The sequence below is a fragment of the Lissotriton helveticus genome, chromosome 2_1 (assembly GCF_964261635.1).
Source record: "Lissotriton helveticus chromosome 2_1, aLisHel1.1, whole genome shotgun sequence".
In the NCBI taxonomy this organism is placed as follows: domain Eukaryota; kingdom Metazoa; phylum Chordata; class Amphibia; order Caudata; family Salamandridae; genus Lissotriton; species Lissotriton helveticus.
In genome coordinates this window covers 456,650,031-456,675,972 of record NC_136059.1, presented here as the reverse complement: position 1 = coordinate 456,675,972, position 25,942 = coordinate 456,650,031, and the positions used below count along the sequence as shown (strand labels likewise).

The 25,942-nt window shown below is 51.3% G+C and overlaps 1 protein-coding gene across 7 annotated transcripts in view; it reads right to left on the bottom strand.

Moving 5' to 3' along the window:
* Positions 1 to 25,942, bottom strand: part of DDX4 (DEAD-box helicase 4) — a 1,965,714-nt gene that overhangs the window by 1,541,906 nt on the left and 397,866 nt on the right. The gene's annotated exons all lie outside the window — the stretch shown is intronic.

Below are 25,942 nucleotides of genomic sequence, written 5' to 3'. Positions count from 1 at the left end.
TCTTCGGCGACGGGGAATATTCAAGCATGTGAATCTATGAAAGACACCCCAATACTAGAGAACCCACCTCCTAAATTGTCAGAAAACGTGCTGGGGGTCTTTTAGAAAGCTGTCAATCATCCTGAGAAATGGGCGGGAAGACACTGCATACTGGTAATGTATATGGGGCAGGGCCAAACAGGCAAGGTTTCTAGGCAAGATTGCAAACTTCTAGGTTTTAAAAGTTTAGAACACAATCTCAGGTCTCAGCAGCAAATGCCAAGAAAGAAACCCCTCATCATAGCCACTGAGATATTGCGCTCAAGAAAAGCAAGGATGCAAACACCTCCAGCACTATTCCAGATAGCTTCTCACGGTGGAAATGCAGAGAAACCACATTTGGATGATTTGTACTTTACAGAAGTGCTTCTTTGTTTTACTATGGGGAGGCAGGCTGTGCGGTCCTTCTACCCAGGCTGATTTCGGCCACAGGTACCCCATTCCTGGGGCCCGGCCATGACATCTGGGTGCCACTGGAGCACCCAGTGTGAAATGGGACTGCGGGGGAAGCCTGAAGGCTCCCGCAATCCTAGCTGCCTCCCAGTCTCGTGCGGGAGCCATCATTGCTCCGACAGACAGGGGGCTGCTGAAAGGCAGTTTCCCTGCACGCATAGGTGTGCAGGGAAACAGATGAAAACATGATATGAATGTCAGCAGCCCTACATGCCAAGAACAAATGCATACTGGTAAGTAGCATATTCCGTTCGAGGCATGTGGGCTGCTGAATTCATATCTGTGCATAGAATGTATAGCAGTCTCTCCCTTAGCGGTGGCTACCTGTGCCAGCTGCAGCAGTCTGAAAAAGTTTTTAGAACAGCCTGACCTACAGCAGCTTGCTGTTTTGAATGTACATCTACACAATAGTGTTTTGTGAAGGTATGTATGGTAGACCAAGTGGCTGCTCTACATATTTCCTCTAGAGGAATGTTTCCTAGGAAAGCCATGGATGCCCCTAGTTTGCGTGTAGAATGCGCTCTTGGGGGAACTGTTAAAGTGCGTTTTGCTTTTAAATAACATTTGAATACACTTAACTATCCATCTGGCTAACCCGGACTTGGAAATGGGGTTGCCTTTGTGTTGTGGTGAAAAGGCAACCAATAATTTTAGTTTTTCTAAAATCCTTAGTCCTATCAATGTAGCATAGAAGTGCTCTTTTGACATCTAGTGTGTGTAGAGCCCTTACAGGTACTGACTGTGGATTTGGAAAGAACACTGGCAGTTCTAATGTCTGATTGATATGACATTGGGATACTACCTTGGGCATAAATTTAGGGTTTGTTCTAAGAACTACCCTATTTGCATGCACTTGGATGAATGGCTCTTGAATAGTTAGGGCTTGCAGCTCGCTAACTCTTCTAAGCGATGTAATTGCTACAAGAAAAGCCACCTTCCAAGTCAGAAATTGCAATTCACATGAGTGCAATAGTTCAAAAGGTGGTCCTATTAGTCTGGTTAAAACTATGTTTAGGTTCCAGACAGGTGAAGGTGTTTTGGAGGAATAATTCGTTTGAGTCCCTCCATGAAGGCTTTAATTGCAGGTACTCTAAACAGCGAAAGATGCTGCCTGTTTTGAAGATAAGCTGCAATGGCTGCTAAATGTATCCTTATGGATGAGTAAGCTAGATTGCAACGATGTAGGTGCAAAAGATAGCAAATGATATTTTGCGTTCAAGCATCTAGTGGGTTAATGTCATTGTTATTACAGTAAATGACAAAACGCTTCCACTTTGCAGCGTAACAAGCTCTGCTAGTAGGTTTTCTTGCCTATTTGATAATGTTCATACAGTCAGGAGGGAGTAGTTTGTCCTGTAACTCCAGTTCTGTAGTAGGGGTATCTCTGTTATAGTCATAATCTAGTGAATAGTCCCGCCCATGTGCGTGGACCCCGGAGCAATCAAAAATAATCTTAGTGTCGAAAAAATGCAGAACTGCACAGACACTTAAGAGAGAATTTAAAGACAGATAATGCAGCCTATAAAAGGCTACACTGTCCAGTACTTCAACTAGAAATTCCACCACAAAATCCACAAAACAGCAAAGCCTGTACAGATTTCCCTTGCTTCAGCAGCAAAAACCCTCTGGAATGAACCTGGACAGACAAGCCCCATAGGCTGCTATTATGTGGCTCAAGTTCAAGTTCAAGTTCTAGAATTTGTATAGCGCACTACTCACCCAGAGGGTCTCAAGGCGATTGGGGAGGGGGTTCATTATTTATCGAATAGCCAGGTTTTAAGTTCTTTTCTGAAGGAGATGTGGTTCTGTGTAAGGCGGAGGTGAGTGGGGAGTGAGTTCCAGGTTTTGGCCGCCAGGTAGGAGAAGGATCTACCTCCCATGGTGGATCTTTGGATACGCGGAACTGCGGCGAGGCCTTGATTTGAGGATCTTAGTTGGCGGGTGGGTGTGTAGAAGGATAGTCGGGTGTTGAGGCATTCGGGCCCTAGTTTGTAGAGGGCCTTGTGTGCGTGGGTGAGGAGACGGAATGTTATTCTCTTGTTGACGGGAAGCCAGTGGAGGTCTTTCAGGTGGCCGGTAATGTGATCTTGGTGAGGGATGTCCAAAATGAGTCTCGCTGATGCGTTTTGGATGCGTTGGAGTTTTTTCTGTAATTTGGCTGTAATTCCGGCGTAGAGGGTGTTTCCGTAGTCTAGTCGGCTCGTAACCAGTGCGTAGGTGACAGTCTTTCTTGTCTCGGTGGGGATCCAATGGAAGATTTTTTTGAGCATACGAAGTACGTTGAAGCAGGAGGATGAGACGGCGTTGACTTGTCTGGTCATCGAGAGGGAGGAGTCTAGGATGAAGCCTAGGTTACGTGCGTGGTCTGTGGGTATGGGTGCTGAGCCTAGATCCGAAGGCCACCATGAGTCGTCCCAGGCAGAGGGGGATGATCCTAGGATGAGCACTTCCGTTTTGTCGGAGTTAAGTTTTAGGCGGCTGTTTTTCATCCATATGGCTACTTCTTTCATGCCTTCGTGAAGATTGGTTTTGGCGGTGTTGGGGTCTTTGGTGAGGGAAAGGATCAGCTGGGTGTCGTCAGCGTAGGAGATGATGTTAAGGTTGTGTTGACGCGCGATGGAAGCGAGTGGACTCATATAATGTTGAAGAGGGTGGGACTGAGTGATGATCCTTGTGGTACACCGCAGATGACTTCGGTGGCCTCTGATTTGAATGGGGGAAGTTGGACTCTGAGTTCTCCCAGCTAGGAACGAGATGATCCAGTCCAAGGCTTTTCCTTTTATGCCGATGTTGCTGAGGCGTTGTATGAGGGTGCTGTGACAGACAGTGTCGAAGGCGGCGGAGAGGTCGAGTAGAATGAGGGCCACTGTTTCTCCGTTGTCCAGTAGTGTTCGGATGTCGTCTGTTGCTGCGATGAGGGCGGTTTTGGTGCTGTGTTTGGCTCGAAAGCTGGACTGTGAGGGATCGAGGGAGTTGTTGGATTCGAGGAAGGCGGCGACTTGGCTATTGACGGCTTTCTCAATGACTTTGGTCGGGAATGGGAGGAGGGATATGGGGCGGTAGTTTTTAAGTTCAGAGGGGTCTGTTGTGGGTTTCTTCAGGAGGGCGCTGACTTCGGCATGTTTCCAGCTTTCTGGGAAGGTAGCAGAGTTGAAGGAGCAGTTGATGATATCACGGAGATGGGGTGCGATGGAGTCTGCTTTGTTGAAGATGTGGTGGGGACATGGGTCGGTTGGCGAGCCAGAGTGGATGGAATTCATTAGGCGGATGGTGTCTTCAGTGGTGATTGGGTTCCAGGCGCTGAGGTTGTTAGAGGGCGGTTTAGGTTCTGAGGGGGGTGGAGAGGATTGTTCGTTGGAACTGTTTGAAGCTGTTATGTAGGTCGGCAATTTTGATGTAGAAGGAGGATAACGAATCGCAGAGGTCTTGGGAGGGAATGATGTCGTTTGAGGCTGCGGTGGGGTTGGTGAATTCTTTGACGATGTTGAATAGTTCCTTGCTGTTATGGGCGTTGTTGTCGAGTCGATTCTTGAATGCTGATTTCTTGGTGGATCGAATCAGCTGGTGGTGTTTGCGGGTGGCTGCCTTGAAGGTGGTCATGTTGTCGGTGGTTGGGTGTTTTCTCCATGTTTTCTCGAGGGTACGGCATAGCTTCTTGGATTTCTTAAGGTCATCGTTGAACCAGGGGGCCTTTTTGCTGTCTTGTTTGGTGTGATGGTTTTTCAAGGGTGCTAATTCGTCAGCGCTTTGAGTGATCCATTGTTTGAATTTGATGGCAGCTTGGTTTGGGTCCGATGGGAGGGCGGGTGGGTTTTGGTTGAGCGATGTGAGGAGTTGGTCGGTGGTGATTTTGTTCCATTTTCTTCGGGTAATAGGTTGTGGGGGGTTGTGGGTCGAGGTGGTTTTGTAACTGAAGTGAACACAACTATGGTCTGTCCAATGGAGAGCTGTGGTGCGATCGAAGGAGATGTGTTTGCTGGAGGTGAAGATTGGGTCGAGTTTATGTCCGGCTACGTGGGTGGGGGTGTCAACAAGTTGTTTGAGTCCGAGATTGGCCAGGTTGTCGAGAAGGGTGGTGGTGTTGCTGTTGTTTTTCTTTTCCAGGTGGAAGTTGAGGTCTCCTAGTAGAATGTAGTTCTCGGGGGCGAGGGCATGTAGACTGATGAAGTCAGTGATGTCTTCGCTGAATTGTTTACGGGTTCCTGGAGGTCTGTAGATGAGTGTACCTCTGAGAGTGGTCCTAGGGTCGGTGTGGATCTGGAAGTGGAGGCGTTCGGCGGTTGTAAGGTTATCGTCGGAGCAGGTCCTGATTTTGATGGTGTTCTTATCGACGATGGCGATGCCTCCTCCTGTTTGGACGGTGCGGTCTTTTCGGATGATCTTGTAATTGTCCGGGATGGCAATGGCGATGTCGGGTGTGGACGATGCGTTCATCCAGGTTTCAGTAAGGAAGGCGACGTCCGGTGATGATGTGTCTAGTAGATCCCAGAGTTCAGTGGCGTGTCTGTGGACCGAGCGGGTGTTCAGCAGGATGCATTTCAGGTTGTTAGGGTCGGAGCGGTGTTTGGAGGAAGTGGGTTTGGTGTGGGTCCTGAAGCAGGTGAACTTGCAGGAGTGGCAGGCGAATGGACCGTGGGTACGACCTGGGGCGGCTTCGCAGCATTGTGGTGTGCGTCCGGGGTTAAGGGTAAAGAGGGTAGCAGCGTCGTACGTTATGCGGGTGGAATGGCGTTTGCGGGGACCAGGGGGTCTGGCGCTGGGCGCGGTCCAGGCGCGGACGGGCGTAGACGGGCTTACCTTTGGCGCGACCGCTGAGCGTTGGGACATCTGTCAAATGGATAGTGGAGGGGGCGGAGCGTGGGAGGGTCAGCTGGGAGGCGGGAGTGAGGTGGAGAGGGTCTGGGACGGGCCAACAAGAAGCTAAACAAAATGGCACTGGCAATAACAAACAAATGCTGCGAGGGTCGAGGAGCTATATTGCCAATAAAGCGTTAAGTTGCAAGGATTCTAAAGGCAGCAGTGGAAAAGCGCTACGCGGCAGGCATATTAACTCACACAATGAAAAACTTCAACAAAAATGCAAAGTAATGCCCAGCAGTGGCGAGCGCTTCGAAGCGCTACACAAATACAGATAAATGCAAAGCAGTAATGTGGCACACAATCGCAATAAGCACGATACCCGAGGAGAGGAGGTGGGGGGAGCGACCGTTCTTGTTGAAGACAGGACGGTCACCAGAGCAGGATACTGTGCCTTTAAGAGAACCTTCCAGAACTTCACAGTATCCCATAATGCACTGCAGGTCCCATTTACTTTCAGTTCTTTTTGAAGGCGTAACACGCCAGACCTGTAGCATTCCTTACGTAACTATCTTTCTCCACCGGGGAGGAGGGCGGGCGCTTAGGACTATAACAGATACCCCTACTACAGAACTGGAGTTACAGGACAGAAACTACTCCTTCTGCAGTAGGGGATCTCTGTGTATAGTCATAATCTAGTGAATAGAATGGCAAGCCCATCCCCACACCAAAGCGGCGGTGGAGAAAAGAGAAACACCACTACTGTGCGAACAGATATCGCAGCAAAGCCTGCCCAACCTGAGCGTCTGCCCTGGCATCAGTGTCCAAGCAGTAATGCTTAGCAAAGGTATGGACCGACTTCCAAGTGGCCGCCTTGCAAATTTCTGCAATGGGAACATTACGAAGCAAAACCTTCGTGGCAGCTTTGCCCCTGGTGGAATGAGCCTTAGGTTTGCTCCCTAAGGTCTTATTAGCCTTTTGGTAACACAATTGTATGCTGGACACAATCCACCTCGAGATAGACTGCTTAGAGGTCGCAAGACCCGTCCTGACTGATCGATAATTGATAAACAATTGGTCTGACCTACGAATATCTTTGGTTTTATCCCGATAAAATTTCAACACCCTCCTAACATCCAGGGAAAGTAAAGACCTTTCCGCTGGAGATGAAGGATTCTGAAAAAACGTAGGTAAAGTTATAGTCTGGTTGACATGAAAATCAGAAATTACCTTGGGAAGAAATTTAGGGTGAGTACGCATAACAACCTTAGCAGCATGAAACACAGTATAAGATTCATGGCAACACAACGCCTGAATTTCACTCACCCTGCGGGCCGATGTAATGGCCACGAGGAACGCCGCCTTCCAGGACAGGTGCTGCAACGAAGCCTTATGAATAGGTTCAAAAGCCTCCTTCATCAATCTGGACAGCACCACGTTCAATTCCCATGAAGGCGAAGGAAGCCTGACAGGAGGGAATACTTTCTTCAAGCCTTCCAAAAAATCTTTGATCACAGGGATCTGGAAGAAGGAAGTCTGTGAAGGGCATTTCCTGTAGGCAGTCAAAGCAGCCAGATGAACCTTAATGGAATGGACATTACGGCCAGACTGCGCCAGATGTAGTAGATATGGAAGGATGACATCCTCCTTGCATGTCGTAGGGTCTTAGTTCTTGGACTTGCACCAGATGCAAAACCTCTTCCACTTGTAAGCATAAGAAGTTCTAGTGGAAGGTCGCTTAGTCTCCTTCAGTATGTCCATGCAATCCTCTGGGAGATTCAGATGGCCATATTGCACTATCTCAGGAGCCATGCCGCCAAACTCAAAGACGAGAGGTTGGGGTGCAACATCCGCCCCCCGAACTTCGTGAGAAGGTCCGGCCTGCACGGCAGCTTCATGTGAGGAAGGAGAGACCGGTGAAGCAGGTCCGTGAACCACCACTGTCTGGGCCATTCCGGGGCAATCAGGATCATCCGCGCCCTGGACTTGGACAGCTTGATGAGAACCGTCTGAATCAGGGGAATGGGTGGAAAAGCGTACAGAAAGCTGTTCGACCAGTTGATCCATAACGCATTCCCCAGCGTCCCCGGCAAAGTCTCGGCATTTGCTGTTTTCTGCGGTGGCGACAGATCCAAGTCTGGAGTTCCCCACCTTGCGAAGACTTCTCCCAGTACTTCGTCGTATATGACCGATTCGTGGTTTTCCTGAATCAGTCTGCTCAGTGTGTATGCCTGAACATTCTGCACACCTGGCAGATGGGTGGCCGTTATCGTCAGTCCTCGGGCCAGAAGCCAGTGCCAGATCGCCTGCGCCTCCTGCGACAGGGTGCGTGATCTCGAGCCCCCCTGCTTGTTGAGGTAATACATTGTGGTCGTATTAACCGTCTGTACAAGCAGAGAGTTGGTCTGGAAGGACGGGTGAAAGGCCTTCAGTGCCAAATGAACAGCTCTGAGTTCCAGGAAATTGATGGGGTACGTGGACTCCATCAGAGACCACGTCCCTTGAATCTGTAAGTCTCCGGAGTGCACTCCCCAGCCCTGGAGAGAAGCATCCGTCACGATAGTCTGAGTGGGAATGTCCTTGTGGAAGGGAACCCCTCTGAGGAGATTCTCCGCTGAACACCACCACTTCAGAGACTGAAGAGCATGCAGAGACAGTCGTATCTTGTCGTCCCAAGATCCTCTCCTCTGGTCCCACTGATCCTCCAAGCACTCCTGCAGGGGTCTCATGTGTAGCCGTGCGTGTGGTGTCAGGAAGATACAAGAGGCCATCGATCCCAGTAGAGAAGACCCCTTCCTCACTGTTGTAGATGGAGTGGTCATAAGAGCCTGAGCCTTCCGAAGGAGTGATAATCGTCGCTCCTCCGAAGGAGACACGCTTGCTGACATCGTATCGATGGTGGCACCCAAGTACTGAATGCACTGGACCGGAGTCGGGACAGACTTGGACATGTTGATGTGCAACCCCAGCTTGTTCAATAGAACGCACGTCTTCTGAAAGTGTGCTTGAGCTTCCGAGAAGGAGGAGGCCTTGATCAACCAATCGTCCAGGTACGGGTAGACAAACACCTTGTTCTTCCTCAGGTGTGGCGCTACCACTGCCATGCACTTCGAGAATGTTCTGGGCGCAGACTTCAGCCCGAATGGAAGTACCGTGTACTGATAGTGATTGGTGCCGACTTGAAATCGCAGGAACTTCCTGTGTTTGCGTGCAATGGGCACATGGAAGTACACATCCTGTAGGTCTATAGCACATAGCCAGTCTCCCTGTTGCAACTGAGGATAAATCTGATGCAACGACAGCATGCGAAACTTCTCTATGCGAATCCACTTGTTTGCCTGTCGCAAATTCAGAATGGGCCTGAACTCGTTCTTGTCCTTCTTGCGAACCAGGAAGAACCGGGAGTACAGACCTCTTCCTCTTTGAGACAGAGGTACGTCTTCTATCGCCCTTTTGCTTAAAAGGATATCGGCCTCCGCCTGGAGCTGGCGCAGCTGAAACTGCTAGCTGACCGGAGGAATTGATGGAGGCGGGCTGGTGAACCGAAGGTTGTACCCATTGATAACAATATTCAGCACCCACTTGTCCGGAGTAATTTTTCTCAACTCTGCCAGAAAAAAAATCGAACGCTTCCCCCCACAGGAGCGGGTAACGGATGTAGGGGAAGTAACAGCTCAGGGTCGAGACCCGGCCGCGCCCTTGTTCGCTGTAGAGGACTGCTGACCTCCTCTACCCTTCTGGCGCTTCTGGAAGGGCCTCCGGAACTGCTGCGGTTGTTGCTGCTGCTGTCCCGAAGCCTGTCCTCGCCCTCTGCCCTGCGCCCCAAACCGTCTCTGGAACGGGCGGTAGGCTTTCTTTTCTTTGGGCTTCTCCAAACCCACAGCCGTCAGGGTCTCCGCCTCCGCCTTCATGCGGGCCATCTCATCATATGCATGTTTCCCGAACAGGGTCTCCCCCGAGAAGGGCAGATTTGCCACTCGCTGATGGCCCTCCGGCTTGAGCGATGTGAGCCTGAGCCAGGCATGGCGTCGCTGGTTGATCCCATGACAATACCCATGGGCCGCCAAAAGTGAACCATCAGCGGCCGCGCTGATGACCTGGTTTGAGACCAGCATCCCTTCCTTCTGGATCTCCAGGAAGTCCTCCCTCGTGGCATGAGTTCCGCGAACTGCCGGAGGGATTCCCACAGGGCTCGATCATAACGCCCTAGCAGAGCCGCATCGCTAGCGGCCTTCATGGACATAGAAGCCGTCCCACAGGCCTTCCTGCCATTCGAGTCGATCCATCGGCTCTCCTTATCCGGAGGCACGGTAGAAGACGGAGAGGTAGAGTGCTGTTTTCTGGTCGCCGTCACTATAACGGAGTCCGGAACAGGGTCAATCCTCAGAAAAGCCGGATCGGAATACGGAGCCCTATACTTCTTAAGAAGACGGGACGGAGCGGATCTCGTCGTTGCAGGCGTAAGGAACAGTTCCTTTGCTGGCTCTACCAAGCCTGGCACGAGCGGTAGTAGAGGGAGGGACAAATGCTTCTTGTGAAGTGTCTCAAAGATCACGGACGTCGTAGGTGTTGGAGCAGTCACCGTGATTCCCAATTTTGCTGCACCCCTCAGGAGAACATCCTGGAACGTGCGGATGTCATCCACGGGAGACACCCTCGTCCCCAGGGAGTCCGACAAGGTCGGGGAGTAGGACCTGGTTCTGGAAGAGTCCGTGCGGGACCGTGATCCGCGCCTCCTATGGCGCCGTCTCGACCTCGTAGGGGATCTGTGAAGACTGCGCGACCTCCCTCTCCGTCCGGAGCGGGAGCGCGACTTCCTTGGCTTCAGTCGCCCTGCCGGTTCCACCGGGGCGGGAGACTTTGGCTTGGATGGGGCCCTCGGCCGAGGGGACCCCTTCGGAGGAGTCTGATACCTAGGCAGGGACATCGACCTCCGAGGAACCGGGGGAGGCTTGTCCACCGGCAGCTGAGGTTGAGGCTGCAGCTGAGTAGAGGTGGAAGAGGAGGCGGGGTAGGGTCCCGCGGAGGAAGACCACTCGGTAAAGGAAGAGGAGGAGGAGTTACTGTCCTCGGCCTCAGAGGGGTATATACAACGGAGTACACCGAGCCCGGTGACCCGCCCTCCTTATCAGGTTGGGATGTGGGAGAGTCTCCTAGGCACTTGACGCCTGCCAGACTGACTCCTGGCGCCCAAACTCCTTCTGCGCCGTTCCTGCATCGAAGAACGGCGACCCGACGGCGAGCGTCGGCCCCTCTACGTCGAGCTGCGCTTCCTCGACAGCGAACGCCTGTCCCTCGACAGCGAGCGCTTCCGCCGCGACGGCAACCTTCATCGCTTCGACGTCGATCTCCATCGCCTCGAAGGCCTCCTGTGCCTCGACGGCCATCTCTTGTGCCTCGAGAGCGATCACTTGTGCCTCGAGAGCGATCACCTGTGCCTCGACGGCGATCTCCTGTGCCTCGACGGCGATCTCCTGTGCCTCGACGGCGATCTCCTGTGCCTCGACGGCGATCTCCTGTGCCTCGACGGCGATCTCCTGTGCCTCGACGGCGATCTCCTGTGCCTCGACGGCGATCTCCTGTCTGGCTACCTCTCGACGTAGAGTCCTCGACGCCGACGACGAAATAGTCGCCGGTGATCTCGACGGCGGTCTGTTCAGATCCCTCGACGTCGAACGTCGACGCCGCTTCGACCCAGAGCCCTGGGGAGACGGGGAACAGACTGTAGTCATCCCTCTCGACGGCGTCGTCGGTGCAATCGACGCCGACGGAGAGTGGGGACGCTTGCTGGACTTCCTGCCTCTGGGGAGGCCCCCAGAGGCCTCAGCACTGGCAGATGGAGCCTGCCCAGACCCACCTCGTGCTTGCAGTCTTCTCTCCTCCATGCCTTGGAGCCTGATCTTCTTTCTGTCTCTCAGGGTCCTGTTTGTAAACCCCTGGCAAATCTCACTCCTCTGGGGTATGAGAGGAGGGAAGGGAGAGGATGCACACTTAGTGTGGGTCAGTCTTGGCCTTCTTCCTGGAACACTTCGGGCATTTGTCAAATAATGCAGGCATATTTGACAAAAAGACTGCCCCAAAAGCACACCAAAGAAGAACCAACCAAAGTACTTCGAAAGAAGCACCAAAAAACACTTGGAAAAAGTGAGAAAATCACCAAACAAATCCCAAAAGGGAGAGCTCAATGCTCCAGGGTCCTGCTAGCAGGAGCCGGAAAAAAGAACTAAAAGTAAAAGGGACCTGCAGTGCATTCTGGGATACTGTGAAGTTCTGGAAGGTTCTCTTAAAGGCACAGTATCCTGTTGGAGCCACATAATGGCAGCCTATGGGGCTTGTCTGTCCATGTCTTCCTCTCTATCATTCCAGAGGGGTTTTGCTGTTAAAGCAAGGGAAATCCGGACAGGCTTTGCTGTTAGTGGATTTTTGGTGGAATTTCTAGTTGAAGTACTGGACAGTGTAGCCTGTGGATATAGGCTGCATTATCTGTCTTTAAATTCTCTCTTAAGTGTCTGTGCAGTTCTGCATTTTTCGACATCTTAAGAGATTATTTTTGATTGCTCCGGGGTCCACGCACATGGGCGGGACTATTCACTAGATTATGACTACACAGATCTGCAAAAAACACAGTTGATGGACAGAATGTAGAACAATGTCATACATTCACCCCAGTACAAGGATCTGGGCCTAAATCCATCGTTTTTTTGCATTCCACACCACCCTGGGTTAGACACTGGCTATATGCAAATCAGCTGACCCTGTGCCTCATGGGAACAGTCCAGTCCGAACTACCAAGCCATGTCTTTCCAAGACCGGAATCAAGCATCCAAGGACCGGTTTCTGGCTATCAGCCTTCATTCAGCCTGGATAGCTTGACTCCAGTGGTGTGGAGAGCCTGGGACTCACGTCTGAGCATACCCAGCCCACTCGGGGTGAAAATTGCAAAAACACAGTTGGACAGAATGTAGAACAATGTCATACATTCACCCCAGTAAAAGGATCTGGGCCTATACACAGAGATCCCCTACTACAGAAATGTACTTTAAACGCCTTCATTGACAGAAAAATTGTCATCATCTCTAGCTAGTTGATGTGCATTTTCTTTTGTTGTGTTGTCCATTGTCCCTGCACTGTGTACTGAAGGACATGGGCTCCCCATCCTATCAGGGATGCGTCCGTTGTCAACACTATTTGTGGTACAGGCTCTTGGAACACTCGTCCCTTGCAAAGGTTTTGTGGATTCTGTGAGAAGTTGGCCTGATATATGATGTTCACTAGTTCTAGTGATCACCTCGTATCAGTACAAACAACCCTTTTGGTGATTGGTTGTAAGTCAACCTTATAGACCAGCTATCCTAATGGTAGCATGGACAAAGCAGTCTTAGGCTAAACTCTTTTGGCATGTGAAGCCAGCTGTTTTACCACATATAACCCCTTGAATACCAGATGAAAGGACACCACACAGGTTGTTATGAAAATAAACAATATATTTATTAATAACAAACACCTCTGAACTCTTTATGAGATCAGAGGGCTAAGCACATGACAATCTCTTAGGAAAAATACGATAAGTTGCACAAAATTACAATGGTGCCCTAGGGGCACGACAAACCATATACTAAGTAAATGGTATAAGGTAATCGATATAAGAAATGGAGCTGTTCGGAGGCTGTAGGTTCGCTAGGACTTCACTATCCTAACCACAGGTAAGTAATAGGAGGCCCACGGAGCGCGTGTGCAGAGTGTGAACTCACACGCGGGATGCGGAACGAAGTCAAAGGACAGTACAGTTTACTAAAAAGGTAAGTACGGACAGTCTTTACTATCTAGGACTAAAACGACTGGAAATCTGGACACTAGTAGTTAATCTACCCTTGAGCACCGAAATGCTCGTTACCTCACCCACGGGCTGCGGGGTGCATAGGTGTCAAAGTGTGTCGGGTTTCCGCGTCGAAGTCAATGGAGCCTTGAAGAAAGATGCTGCAGGCGACCAAGTGGAAGATGTCCGGTGCGATCCACGGGTGGATCGAGGAAGAAGAGGACCTGAAAGCAGAGGGGACAATGTTCAAAGTCACTAGCCAGTGACCGGAGTGGAACCAGGAAGGAACCAAATGTCGTCGCGATCAGGTGAAGAGTGGTCGCTTGACTCTGCAGCCACGTGGACCAGGAGGTGTCTTCGACGACCAGGATGGAGGCACGAGCTGTCCCACGCAGGCTCTCTGTCGGCGGTGTCTGTTCCGGATTCGGCGTCAACAGGCCTTGGCAAAGGCAACCCACGCAGGGAGTGGAAAAGGCGTCTGGTGCGGACTAGGAGAGTCCGGGGTGCTCCTCTTTTGGAGGGGAGCAAGGGCCAGTCTGGAGCAACCAGACCAGCAGTGAAGATTTCAAGGATCGTCGTCTAGGAGGTCACTAGCCAGCCGGCAAGTGACCAGACAACGCGTCGAGCAGCAACCAAGCAAAAGGGCCCCGCGCAGATCTCGTGGATGCTGGAGGGCTGGTCTTCGGTGCAGGTGCTGGCTGGGGCTTCTCAATCCCCAAAGCACTTAGTCGAGTTTACCTCAGAAGTCGTGCTGGAAGCGAAGTGCAGTTTCTTTCAAGATGGCCGGTCCCACGTGTCTCGTCGCACCCACGGATCTCAGCTGTGCTGCAGATGTGAGATGAGGTCGGAGAGGTCTGGGAATCCGGGTCTCGTCGGGCTCTGCAGTCTGGATCCTCGAGGGAACACGACAAAGTGAAGCCGCTGGACGCTTGATGGTGCCTGCAGTTGCAGGGTGGACACTCCTTGCGCACAAGGGAGATTCTTCAGTCTTCTGTGGAGCAGAACGTCGAAGTCCAGAGTTTCTTCTTGTAAAAGTTGTTCAGGATAATCTAATCTGGAATGGGACCAGCTCCTACCTTTATTCTCCTAAAGGGGGGCTGCACTACGACTAGGTCCCTCCCATGGGTGGGACCACGAAGGGGGGTGGTTACACCCCCTATCCTTTGTCCGGCTTCGCACCAGAACTGGGGCAGGGTTGCCCCAGCGACTGGTTTGAACCGGTGTATGCACAGGGCACCTTGTGTGCCCCAGGCATGTCTCATTCCTTTCAGGCCAGTCCTACCCAATACACAAAATCCTGTCTGGGGTGGTGCTAGCACCTCCCAAGGCAGGAAACCCTTTGTCTAAGCCTCCCTCGCTGGAAGGACTCCCAGCAGCAGGAGGCTAGACTTGTGTCTGTGGTGGCAGCATCATTTTGTGATGCTGAGGCTAGAGTTAACTTTAACCAGGGTTCACAGTTACGTTCATGTCGTGTCCCTCTAGAAGGGTGGAATGCTACCCCCGTCGCCAGAACTGGCAAGGGGGTAGTATTCCAATTCGTATGACACCTTACGCGACATGTTTGGATAATGCTATACCAAAGTTGGCATTCAGCCGCGAGGATGATAATGCACTTAAGAGTATATGGTATAGCGTTATCATGGAACAGCTATTAGGACTTGGTTCCGCAAGCTGCAGACGGGCTCAGCTCATGCCAAAGCACCATCTCACATAATTCCAAGCACTTTGCCCTCAGGATCGATAAGGCCTGCCATAGGAGTGACTGATAGGAGGATATGTGTCCATTTTAGGGTTAGATATAGGTATACTATATCTACAGCAATGAATATGCTACTTACCAGTATGCATCTGTTCTTGGCATGTAGGGCTGCTAACATTCATATCTTTTGCATTAGATCGCCGCCTAGTGTTGGGTCCGGATGATCGCACATTGTTGTCCTGGAAGAGTCTTCGAAGTATCCTGAGATAGGTGGCTCCTCCCCTGGACTACAGTGCGCATGGGCATCGGCTCCATCCCCAGATTGTTTTGCGCCATTGTGGCAGAGATGGAGTGTAAAGTATAAAGGATGTCCATGCTAATGATTGAATGCAAGAGTATGTCTGCAGCTGCGACAGGCACCGGGGAGGAGGGTGGGCGATATGAATGTTAGCAGCCCTACATGCCAAGAACAGATGCATACTGGTAAGTAGCATATTCAGTTCGAGGCATGTGGGCTGCTTAATTCATATCTTTTGCATAGAATATATAGCAGTCCCTCCATTAGCGGCGGTTGCCCGTGCCAGCTGCAGAAACTTGAAAAAGTGTTTTGAGAACAGCCTGTCCTACAGCTGCTTGCTGCTTGGAATGCACATCAACACAGTAGTGTTTTGTAAAGGTATGTGGTGTAACCCACGTGGCTGCTCTACAAATGTCTTCTAAAGGAATGTTCCCCAGGAAAGCCATAGATGCCCCCAATTTGCGTGTGGAGTGCGCCCTTGGGGGTATTGTCAAGGTACGTTTGGCCTTCTGATAACAGATTTGGATGCACTTAACAATCCACCTGGCTATTCCTGCTTTGGAAATAGGGTTGCCTTTGTGCTGTGGCGAGAAGGCAACAAAAAGTTGTTTTGTTTTCCTAAAGTGTTGTGTTCTGTCAATATAGTACATCAATGCCCTCCTGACATCCAAAGTATGAAGCATTCTTTCCGCCACCGTTTGTGGGTTTTGGAAGAATGCAGGCAAGTCAATAGCTTGGTTGAGATGAAACTGTGACACCACCTTCGGAAGGAATTTTGGGTTAGTACGCAGTACCACCCTATTTGGATGAATCTGAAGGAATGGCTCTTGTATTGTGAGCGCTTGCAGCTCACTAACACGCCTCAGTGACGTAATAGCTATTAGGAAAGCTACTTTCCACGTTAGGAAATGGAGTTCACACGAGTGTAGTGGCTCAAAAGGTGGTCCCATCAGTCTGGTGAGGACCACATTGAGGTTCCACACCGGAGCTGGCGGTGTTCTTGGGGGAATGACTCGTTTCAGACCTTCAAGAAAAGCCTTAATGGCAGGCACTCTGAAGACAGAGAGATGCTGCCTGTTCTGAAGATAAGCTGCTATGGCGGATAGATGTATCCGAATGGAAGTGTACGCTAGATTGCACTTGTAAAGATGTAACAGATAGCAAATTATGTTAGGGATAGATGCATCTAGCGGGTCGATGTTATAAGCCGTACAGTAAATGACAAAACGCTTCAATTTTGCAGCATAGCATGCTCTGGTAGTAGGCTTCCTCGCCTCCTTGATGATGTCCATGCATTCTGGAGGTAGGTGAAGGTATCCAAACTCTAGGACTTCAGGAGCCAGATCGCCAGGTTGAGCTGTTGCGGATCTGGATGCTGAATGTCTCCATGGTTCTGCGTCAAAAGTCTGGGCGTGAGGCGCAGCCTTTGATGCGGCAGCACCGAGAGCTAGAAACGTGGTGTACCATGCTTGGCGCGCCCACGTTGGAGCAACTAGGATGAGTGTCATCGAGTGCTGCCTTAGTTTTCTTGCCACCAGCGGTATCAGAGGGGCTAGCGGAAAAGCGTACGCAAATCTGCCTGACCAGTTCATCCATATCGCATTCCCCTGCGACTGTGGGTGAGGGAACCTGGCGGCAAAGTGTTGGCATTTTGCGTTTTCGTTTGTGGCAAACAGGTCTATCTCCGGCTGACCCCACTGCTGGAAGTACGGGCGGAGTACTGATGGGTGTAACTCCCACTCGTGCATTTGATGGCTGTATCTGCTGAGCAGATCCGCCATCTGATTGTCCTTGCCCGGGAGGTGTTCTGCCATGAGGAAAATGTTCCTCTGAATGGCCCACTTCCACATGCTCTGAGCCAGATGAGACAGCTGTGGCGAGTGGGTGCCCCCCTGCTTTTGAATATAGTACATCGCGGTCATGTTGTCCGTCCGGACTAACACTACCTTGTTGCACAGATGTACATTGAAGGACTTGAGCGCCATGAAGATTGCCATCAGTTCCAGATAGTTGATGTGCATCTTCTGTTGCTGCGTCGTCCATAGTCCCTGCACAGTGTAAGTGAGCAGATGAGCTCCCCATCCCTGGAGAGACGCGTCCGTTGTCAGGATAATCTGTGGCACTGGCTCCTGGAACAGTCGGCCCTTGCAAAGGTTGTGTGGATTCCACCAATGCAGAGAGTCATACGCCCGACTGGTAACCAACACTAGGTCTGTTAATTGTCCCTGAGCCTGTGTCCACTGATTTGCTAAGCACTCCTGGAGCGGACGCATATGTAAACGTGCGTGAGGGACTATGAAGATGCAGGAGGCCATCATGCCAATCAACTGCATGAACACTCTCGCTTGGAAGCGAGTGTTGTGGTCTGAACTTTTGGATTAGAGACTGCATGCTGTCTATCCTGACTTGGTTCGGCTGAGCCATGGCCGTCAGGGTATTGATCGTCGCACCTAGAAACTGCCGGACATGTGCCGGCTGAAGATGCGACTTTGGGTAGTTCAAGGAGAAGCCCAGGTCGTGAAGGAGGTGAATGGTAGACGACATGTCCGCGGCGCACTGTTCCGACTTGGCTTGAACGAGCCAGTCGTCTAGGTAGGGGTAGACATGGATGTTCTGCCTCCTGAGGTGCGCCGCTACTGTCGCCAGACACTTGGTAAACACTCTTGGAGCTGTGGTCACTCCGAAGGGCAGGACCTTGAACTGATAATGCTTGCCTTGGATAGTGAACCTGAGGTATTTTCTGTGGGACGGGTGTAGTGGAATGTGGAAATAAGCATCCTTGAGGTCCAAGGTTGCTAAGAAGTCCCCTTGGTTTAACAAGGGAAGAATCTGTTGCAGTGTTAGCATATGGAAATGTTCTGACAGTATATACAGGTTGAGGGGACGCAGATCCAGAATGGGTCTGAGAGATCCGTCCTTCTTTGGAATAAGGAAGTACAGGGAATACACCCCTGTGCCTTCCTCCTCCACTGGCACGAGCTCGATTGCACCTTTTTGCAGCATCACCACTACTTCTTGCTGCAATAAGTGCAAATGCTCTGCGGACATAGGCCGTTGCCTTGGTGGAATGTTGGGTGGAGTGGACTTTAACTCTAGACAATAACCGTACTGGACAAGTTTTCGTACCCACCTGTCCGTGGTGATGTTTGTCCAGACTGGCAGGAACTGCTGGAGTCTCCCCCCGACAGGTGTTAAATGGTCGGGGGGCAGTGACAGAGTCACTGTTTGTTTGGGGCAGAGGAACGGGAATTGTTGTTTCCTCTGCCACGTCCTCTGGTGTTGTTTCCTCGATTACCCCCTTTGTTCTGCTTGGGGTACGAGGACTGTGCTCCACCTCTAGAGAATTGCGACTGTTGACCCATCTGTCCTCTGGTGACTCCACGTGCACCTGAGCGACGAAAAGTGTTGCCCCGGAACTGTTGTGATTGTAGGGCCCCCATAGACTTAGCTGTTTCGTTGTCTTGCTTAATCTTTGAGGGTGGTGTCAACATCAGGACCAAACAGTCTATCAGGATTGACGGGCTGATTGAGTATGGTTGTCTGAATGTCCGGTTTAAACCCCGATATGCGGAGCCACGCTTGTCGTCTCAGCATGACGCTAGTGTTAATAGCCCTAGCCGCTGTGTCTGCGGCATCAAGTGCACACTTTATGGCTGCATTGGAGATTAGTTTGCCCTCTTCTATAAGCAGTTTGGTAGGCTCTTGAAACTGCGGAGGCAGGTGTAGTAAAACTTGCTCTAGGGTGTCGTAATGCGCCCTATCATAACGCGCCAATAGTGCTTGTGTATTTGCAATACGCCAGAAATTGGCAGCCTGCGCAGCTACCCTTTTGCCCCCTGCCTCCAGCACTTTTGACTTCTTGTCTGGGGGAGGAGCTTCACCCGTTGTTTGGGAGTTCGCCCGTTTGCGGGCATTTGCGACAACAAGGGAGTCAAGTGGCAACTGTCCCCGAATATATGCAGGGTCTGCAGGCGCTGGTCTGTACTTCTTCTCGATGCGAGGATTAACCACCCTCGCCCTGGTTGGTTCTTTAAAGATGTCCGCAGCATGTTTAAGGACCCCTTTGAGCATAGGCAGTGTCTTGACTGTCCTTTCAGAGACTGAAAAAGTGTCAAATAGAAAGTCTTCTTTAACTGGGTCAGCATGCATGTCCACATCATGATTAGCAGCTGCCCGTTCAATGAGTGCGTGAAAACCTGCAGAATCTTCTGTTGGGGATGCACGTGCAATGAAAGGCTGTGGGTCCTGCACCACATTCTGGGTGTCTTGGTCACCTATGTCGTCATAGGAATCCTGCTGTGCATCAGGGTTATTGATGGGGAAAGTGTATTGGTCATCTTCTCCATATCCCTCACCCTCAGAGTGTTCTGGGGAAGGTGTTGGGCTCCTTCTAGGAGGAGGCTGTATAGGTTCCATCAGGGCTGAAGCGTCCTGAGCAAGCCGTTTCTTCTTTAGTGGGATGACATAAGAGTCCACTGGCTGTGAAGTGATCTTTCGTTTGTAAAGGGTCAATTTGCCCGTGTCTGCGTCGATAAAACGCACAGAATCTTCTTCTGAGTCGAGTAGTCGACCTGAAAGTGCTCCAGACGTTGATGATTCCGACGTCTTTGGCGCCGATTTTGTGGTAAAGGCCTTCGGTGCCTCCTTTGGCGGCAGAAGGAAGAGAAGTTTGCCTGCAGGCTTTGCCGGCAAGTCCATCGGCTTCTGGTGCGACGGCGTCGGAGCCGGCGGCGCAGAGGCCTTCTCCCGAATCCTCTGTAGCGAAGAGACGATGGGGGACGCGTCACTCACAGCGGCACTTGGCGCCGACGAGGAGTCCTTCACCCTGCCCTCGGATCCGACGTCTTGTTGGCCCTTTTGAGTCTTAGACGTGGATGCTGCAGCCGTGGACACAGAGTCTTTGGACCGATGTGTTGAGCTTCCAGCTTTCGATCCGTGTGATTTTGCAGGCTCCGTTTCCACCACGCGTCCGACTAACGATGTCTCAGTCGGCACCGGAGTCTTGTCGCTGGCTTTGGCGGGCTTAGATGGCGTCGCACTTGTCGACCCGTGCCGAACACCCTTCGTAGAGGAAACCTCCTCCGCCGACGATTTCGACACCGTCGAATCGACAGTTTTCTTCGACTTCTGTGGACCGGAGGTCGACGGAGTCGATGAGGCAGCAGGTTTTTGTGTTTTTGGTGTAGCGGACGCCATCTTAGGAACGCTCGAATCCGTAAGTTTCGGTTTCGGGTCGGCCATTTTAGGTGTAGTCGATACCGCTTGTTTCAGTTTCGGTTTCGATACGGGCTTCGCAGCAAGTATGTCCGTGGGCGGGGCCGTGGCTTGCAGTGCGGGGTCTTGGGTAAGGCTGACTGGCGATCCAGTGACCCGAGCCTGATCTGTGTAACCTTCGGGGCATAGCTCATCCCCTGAGCTATCTTCCGCGGCCCCATAAACTTCTTCGACGTCCCCTACCTCGTCGACGTATTCAAGGCCTTGACCCACGACTCCGTCGTCGTCTTCCGGATCCGCCTCGATGTCCGTCGCGGGCGGTGAGATTTGAAGATGATGGCTCTGGCCTTCCTCTTCTTGGTCGCCGAAGATGTTTTCTGGATCCGGGGCCGCTTGTCTGGCCTCTAGGCGCACCGCGCGCCGAAGCTTGAGCGTCTTCTTTGACCTGAATCTGGAGCAGGCCATACAGGTGTCCTCGTTATGGTCTGGCGAAAGGCATTTGTTACAGACCGGGTGCACGTCGATATGCGGGTATTTGGACCCACAGAGAGAACAGTATTTAAACGGGCTCCGCTCCATGGCAAAAAGTTGCGGTCGGGTTGCGATGAGAAGGCCTCGATGTCCGAAGAGTGATACGACTCCGTAGATTCAGACTCAAAGAGACGGAAGAACTCGAGACCGTAAGCAAACAATACAGACGCAATGAATCTAAGGCCTTTTGGCCGTAAAAAAGCTAGTATTCTCGGTTCCGACAGAGACGTCGAGACCGCATCTGAACCCAATGGCGGAAATAAACAATCTGGGGATGGAGCCGATGCCCATGCGCACTGTAGTCCAGGGGAGGAGCCACCTATCTCAGGATACTTCGAAGACTCTTCCAGGACAACAATGTGCGATCATCCGGACCCAACACTAGGCGGCGATCTAATGCAAAAGATATGAATTTAGCAGCCCACATGCCTCGAACAGGGTGATTACACCACCTTGCCCCAGCTGTCGTGCAGCCAGTTGTGTCTGTTTAGAGGGCCAGCCAGGGGTGGCATAATACATGCTTCAGCCCCTGGTAGGCCTTGGGTTCACCTATGCCCTGGGTACCTAAGGTACACTATACAGGGGCTGACAAAGTGTCCCAATACCAATTGGTAAATGTACCTAAAGTACATGGAGTGATCACCTTGTATCAGTCCAAACAACCCTTATGGTGATTGGTTGAAATTCAACCTCATAGACCAGCTATCCTAATGGTAGCATGGACAAAGCAGTCTTAGGCTAAACTCTTTTGGCATGTGAAGCCAGCTGTTTTACCACAATATAACCCCTTGAATACCAGATGAAAGGACACCACACAGGTTGTTATGAAAATAAACAGTATATTTATAACAAACACCTCTGAACTCTTTATGAGATCAGAGGGCTAAGCACATGACAATACTAAGAAGGAAATACGAGTTAGCACAATTTTTACACGAGTGCCTTAGGGGCACGACAAACCATATACTAGAAACAATGGGATGCGAGGAAAGGAAGTACTGTAAGGAGATCCAGAGGCTGGAGGATCGCTGGGACTACGCTACCAACTAGGAAAGTAAGGAGCCGGAGGCCCACGGACCTCACGTGCAGAGTGGAAACTCTCACGTGAGATGCGTACCAACGTCTATGGATACTACAGTTTACAAAGTTACGGATTCCGGACGAACCCGGCTGGATGGAGCGAAAACAACAGTGGACCTGGACACTAGGATAGTGAACACTGACTTCAGCACCTAGAAGCTTTAGTTACCTAACCCACACGCTGCGGGTGCATAGGGCTGAAGTGGTGTCTGGTTCGCTGCGTTGATCCCGGTGATGCCTGAAACAAAGTTGCTGGCAGGCAGCCAGATGGAGGAGTCCGGTGGTTCCAAGGATGGAACTAGGAAGGAGAAGTCCTGAAAGGGAAGGGGACAGAGTCTCGGTCACTAGCCAGTGACGGTGCTGGAACCAGGAGGGAACCAGATGCTGTCGCTGCGTTCAGGTGGAGGAAGGGTCGCTTCTCTCTGTAGCTGCGCAGACCAGGAGCTGTTCTTCACGACCAGGCTGGAGGCACGAGCTGTCCCACGTAGACTGCTGCTGATGGCGGTGTTGGATCGTCGATCTGGTCAACAGGCCTTGGCAAGTGCAAGCCACGCGGTGGAACAAAGATGGCGTCTGGTGCGGACCAGGAGGGTCCAGGGTGCTTCTCTTTCACAAGGAATCAAGGGCCAGTCTGGGGGACCAGACCAGCAGTGTTGAAATCTTCGGGTCGTCATCTCAGAGGTCACGAGCCAACCGGCAAGTGACCAGACAACAGGAAAAGCAGCAACCAGGCAAAAGGGCCCCACGCAGATCTCGTGGAGGCTGGGGGGCTGATCTTTGATGCAGGAGCTGTGTCGGTGTGGGGCTTTTCAGACCCAGGTGCACTCACTCGAGGATCACTCGGTGGTCGTGCTGGAAGCGCTGTGCAGGTTTCTTCAAGGTGGCCGTCTCCACGTTACTCGTCGCACCCACGGGTCCCAGCTGTGCTGTGGATGTGGGTAGAGGTCAGAGGGGTCTGGAGGTCCGGATCTCGTTGAGCTGGGTCGTCGGGTTCCAGGAAGGAAGGACTTGCAGCAAACCGCACAGGAGCTTGATGGTGCCTGCGAAGCAGGATGGTCACTCCCTGACCATAGGGGAGATTCTTCAGTCTTCTGGTGTTCAGGAGGTCAAAGGTCAAGAGTTTCTTCGTGGAAGTTGTCAAGATTAATCTAACTGGGAATGGGACCAGCTCCTACCTTTATTCCGCTAAAGGGGGCTGCACTAAGACTAGGTCCCTCCCCTGGGTGGGACCAGGAAGGGGGGTGGTTACACCCCCTATCCTTTGTCCGGTTTCCCGCCAGAGCTGGGGCTGGAGTGACCCAGCAACTGGTTGGAACCGAAGTATGCACAGGGCACCTTGTGTGCCCCAGGCATGTCTCATTCCTTTCAGCCCTGGCCTACCTAATACACAAAATCCTGTCTGGGGTGGTGCTAGCACCTCCCAAGGCAGGAAACCCTTTGTCAGCCTCCCTCGCTTGAAGGACTCCCAGCAGCAGGAGGTCAGACTTGTGTCTGTGGTGGCAGCATCCATTTTGTGATGCTGAGGCTCGAGTTAACTTTAACCGGGGTTCACAGTTCCATACATGTTGTGTCCCTCTAGAAGGGTGGAATGCTACCCCCGTCGCAAAGAATTGGCGGGGGGGTAGTATTCCAATTCGTATGACACCTTACTCGACATGTTTTGATAATGTTATACCAGAGTTAGCATTTAACCGCGAGGATTATAATGCACTTAAGAGTATATGGTATAGCGTTATCATGGAACAGCTATTAGGATTTGGTTCCGCAAGCTGCAAACCGGCTCAGCTTATGCCAGAGCACCATCTCACATAATTCCAAGCACTCTGCCTTCAGGATTGATAAGGCCTTCCATAGGAGTGACTGATAGGAATATATGTGTCCATTTTAGGTTTAGATATAGGGAACTATATCTAAAGCAAAGGGTGATTACACCACCTTGCCCCAGCTGTCGTGCAGCCAGTTGTGTCTGTTTTGGATGGCCAGCCAGGGGTGGCATAATACATGCTGCAGCCCCTGGTAGGCACTGGGTACACCTATGCCCTGGGTACCTAAGGTACACTGTACAGGTACTGATAAGGTGACTCAGTATCCAATTAGATATGTACCTAGGGTACATGGAGTCCATTTTACAGAGAGAGCAGGAAGCCTGGGGTCCAGATTAGCAGGATCCCAGGCCAACTAAGTCAAAAACCAGCAAAACACTAGGCAAAAAGTTGGGGGTAACCATAGTCCGATATCCACCTTCCTACAGATGTCAATTTAGAGAGAGAACAGCTAGGCTGTGGGTCTGATTAGCAGGCCCACAGCCAGGGAAAGAAACCAGTGAAGCAAAAAGCAAAAATCTGGGGTGACCATAGGATTGCAGACCCTACTCTCCTACATAACCCCCCCAAACGTAGTGACATTAAACTAACCTTGACCAGGTGAGTCTTCCTGTTCTAAGTGGAAATACCTGGAGAGACCATCTGCATTGCCATGGTCAGTCCCTGGTCTGTGCTCCACTGTAAAACCTATCCCCTGTAGGGAAATGGACCACCTAAGAAGTTTGGGGTTTTCACCCTTCATTTGATTTAGCCATATTATTATTATTATTATTAATATTATGCGCTCTTATATAGCGCTCGATTACCCGCTGGCATCTCTGCGCTTGCCTTGGGAACCAGTCCTGGCTTTTTCCCTGTGAGATACCCGTAATGGGCATCCCCAAGGTGGAAGCCAGGCATCCCGCCGCGGGGGGGCCGTAGTGGAGATTAAGCAGGCTAATGCCCAGAGCTGCAGAGTGGGAACCCGTGATTTGAGTAGGCACCGAAACGAGAATTATCGAGTCCGTTGATATTTGGGCTCAAGACCCTGCTGCGTCGGGAATTGAACCCTGGTCCCGGGTCTGACCTCTGCTTCAGGGTCTGCCTCCTCTAACCAGTGAGCCACACTTCTCCATAAGAGGGGCTTATGGTCGGTCTGAATCATCAAGTGAGTTCCAATCAAGTATGGCCTCAACTTCTTCAGGGCCCAAACCACAGCAAAGGCCTCCCTCTCTATAGCTGACCAACGTTTCTCTCTAGGGGTCAGCCTTCTACTTCTAAAAGCAATGGGCTGGTCATGACCAACAATATTCAGTTGAGATAGAACAGCTCCCACACCCAACTCAGATGCATCTGTTTGGACAATGAAGGTTTTGGAGTAGTCTGGACTCTTGAGAATAGGTGCAGTACACATGGCCTGCTTTAGGTTATCGAATGCCTTCTGACAGCTAGCTGTCCACTGAACTTTCTTTGGCATTTTCTTGCTTGTCAAGTCATTAAGTGGTGTCACAATGGACCCATAATTTTTGACAAAATTCCTATAGTAACCAGACAGGCCCAAGAAAGTTCTGACCTGTGTCTGGGTGGTTGGAGGAGCCAAGTCCTTTATGGCTTGTATCTTGCTCTCCAAGGGTTGAACCTGGCCTCCACCCACAAGGTGGCCCAGGTACACAACCTGACTCTGCCCTATCTGGCACTTGGTAGCCTTGATAGTGAGGCCTGCCTTCTGCAGGGCCTTCAAAACTTTCCTCAGGTGGATCAGGTGATCCTCCCAGGTGGAGCTAAAGACAGCAATATCATCTAGATATGCTGCACAAAAGTCATCCAGCCCAGTGAGGACTTGGTTCACCAACCTTTGAAAAGTGGCAGGTGCATTTTTCAAACCAAAGGGCATCACCACAAACTGGAAATGACCTCTTGGGGTAGAAAATGCTGTTTTGGCCTTGGCATCCTCAGCTAACCTGATCTGCCAATAACCAGCTGTTAGGTCAAATGTACTCAAGAAAGTTGCAGAAGCCAACTTGTCTATGAGTTCATCTGCCCTACGTATTGGATGCTGCAAACACAACAATGATGGACAGAATGTGGATCAATGTCACACATTCACCCCAGTCAAAAGATCTGGGCCCAAATCCATCGTTTTTCCACTCCACACCACCCTGGGTTAGACAATGGCGATATGCAAATCAGCGCTGACCCTGTTGCCCCATGGG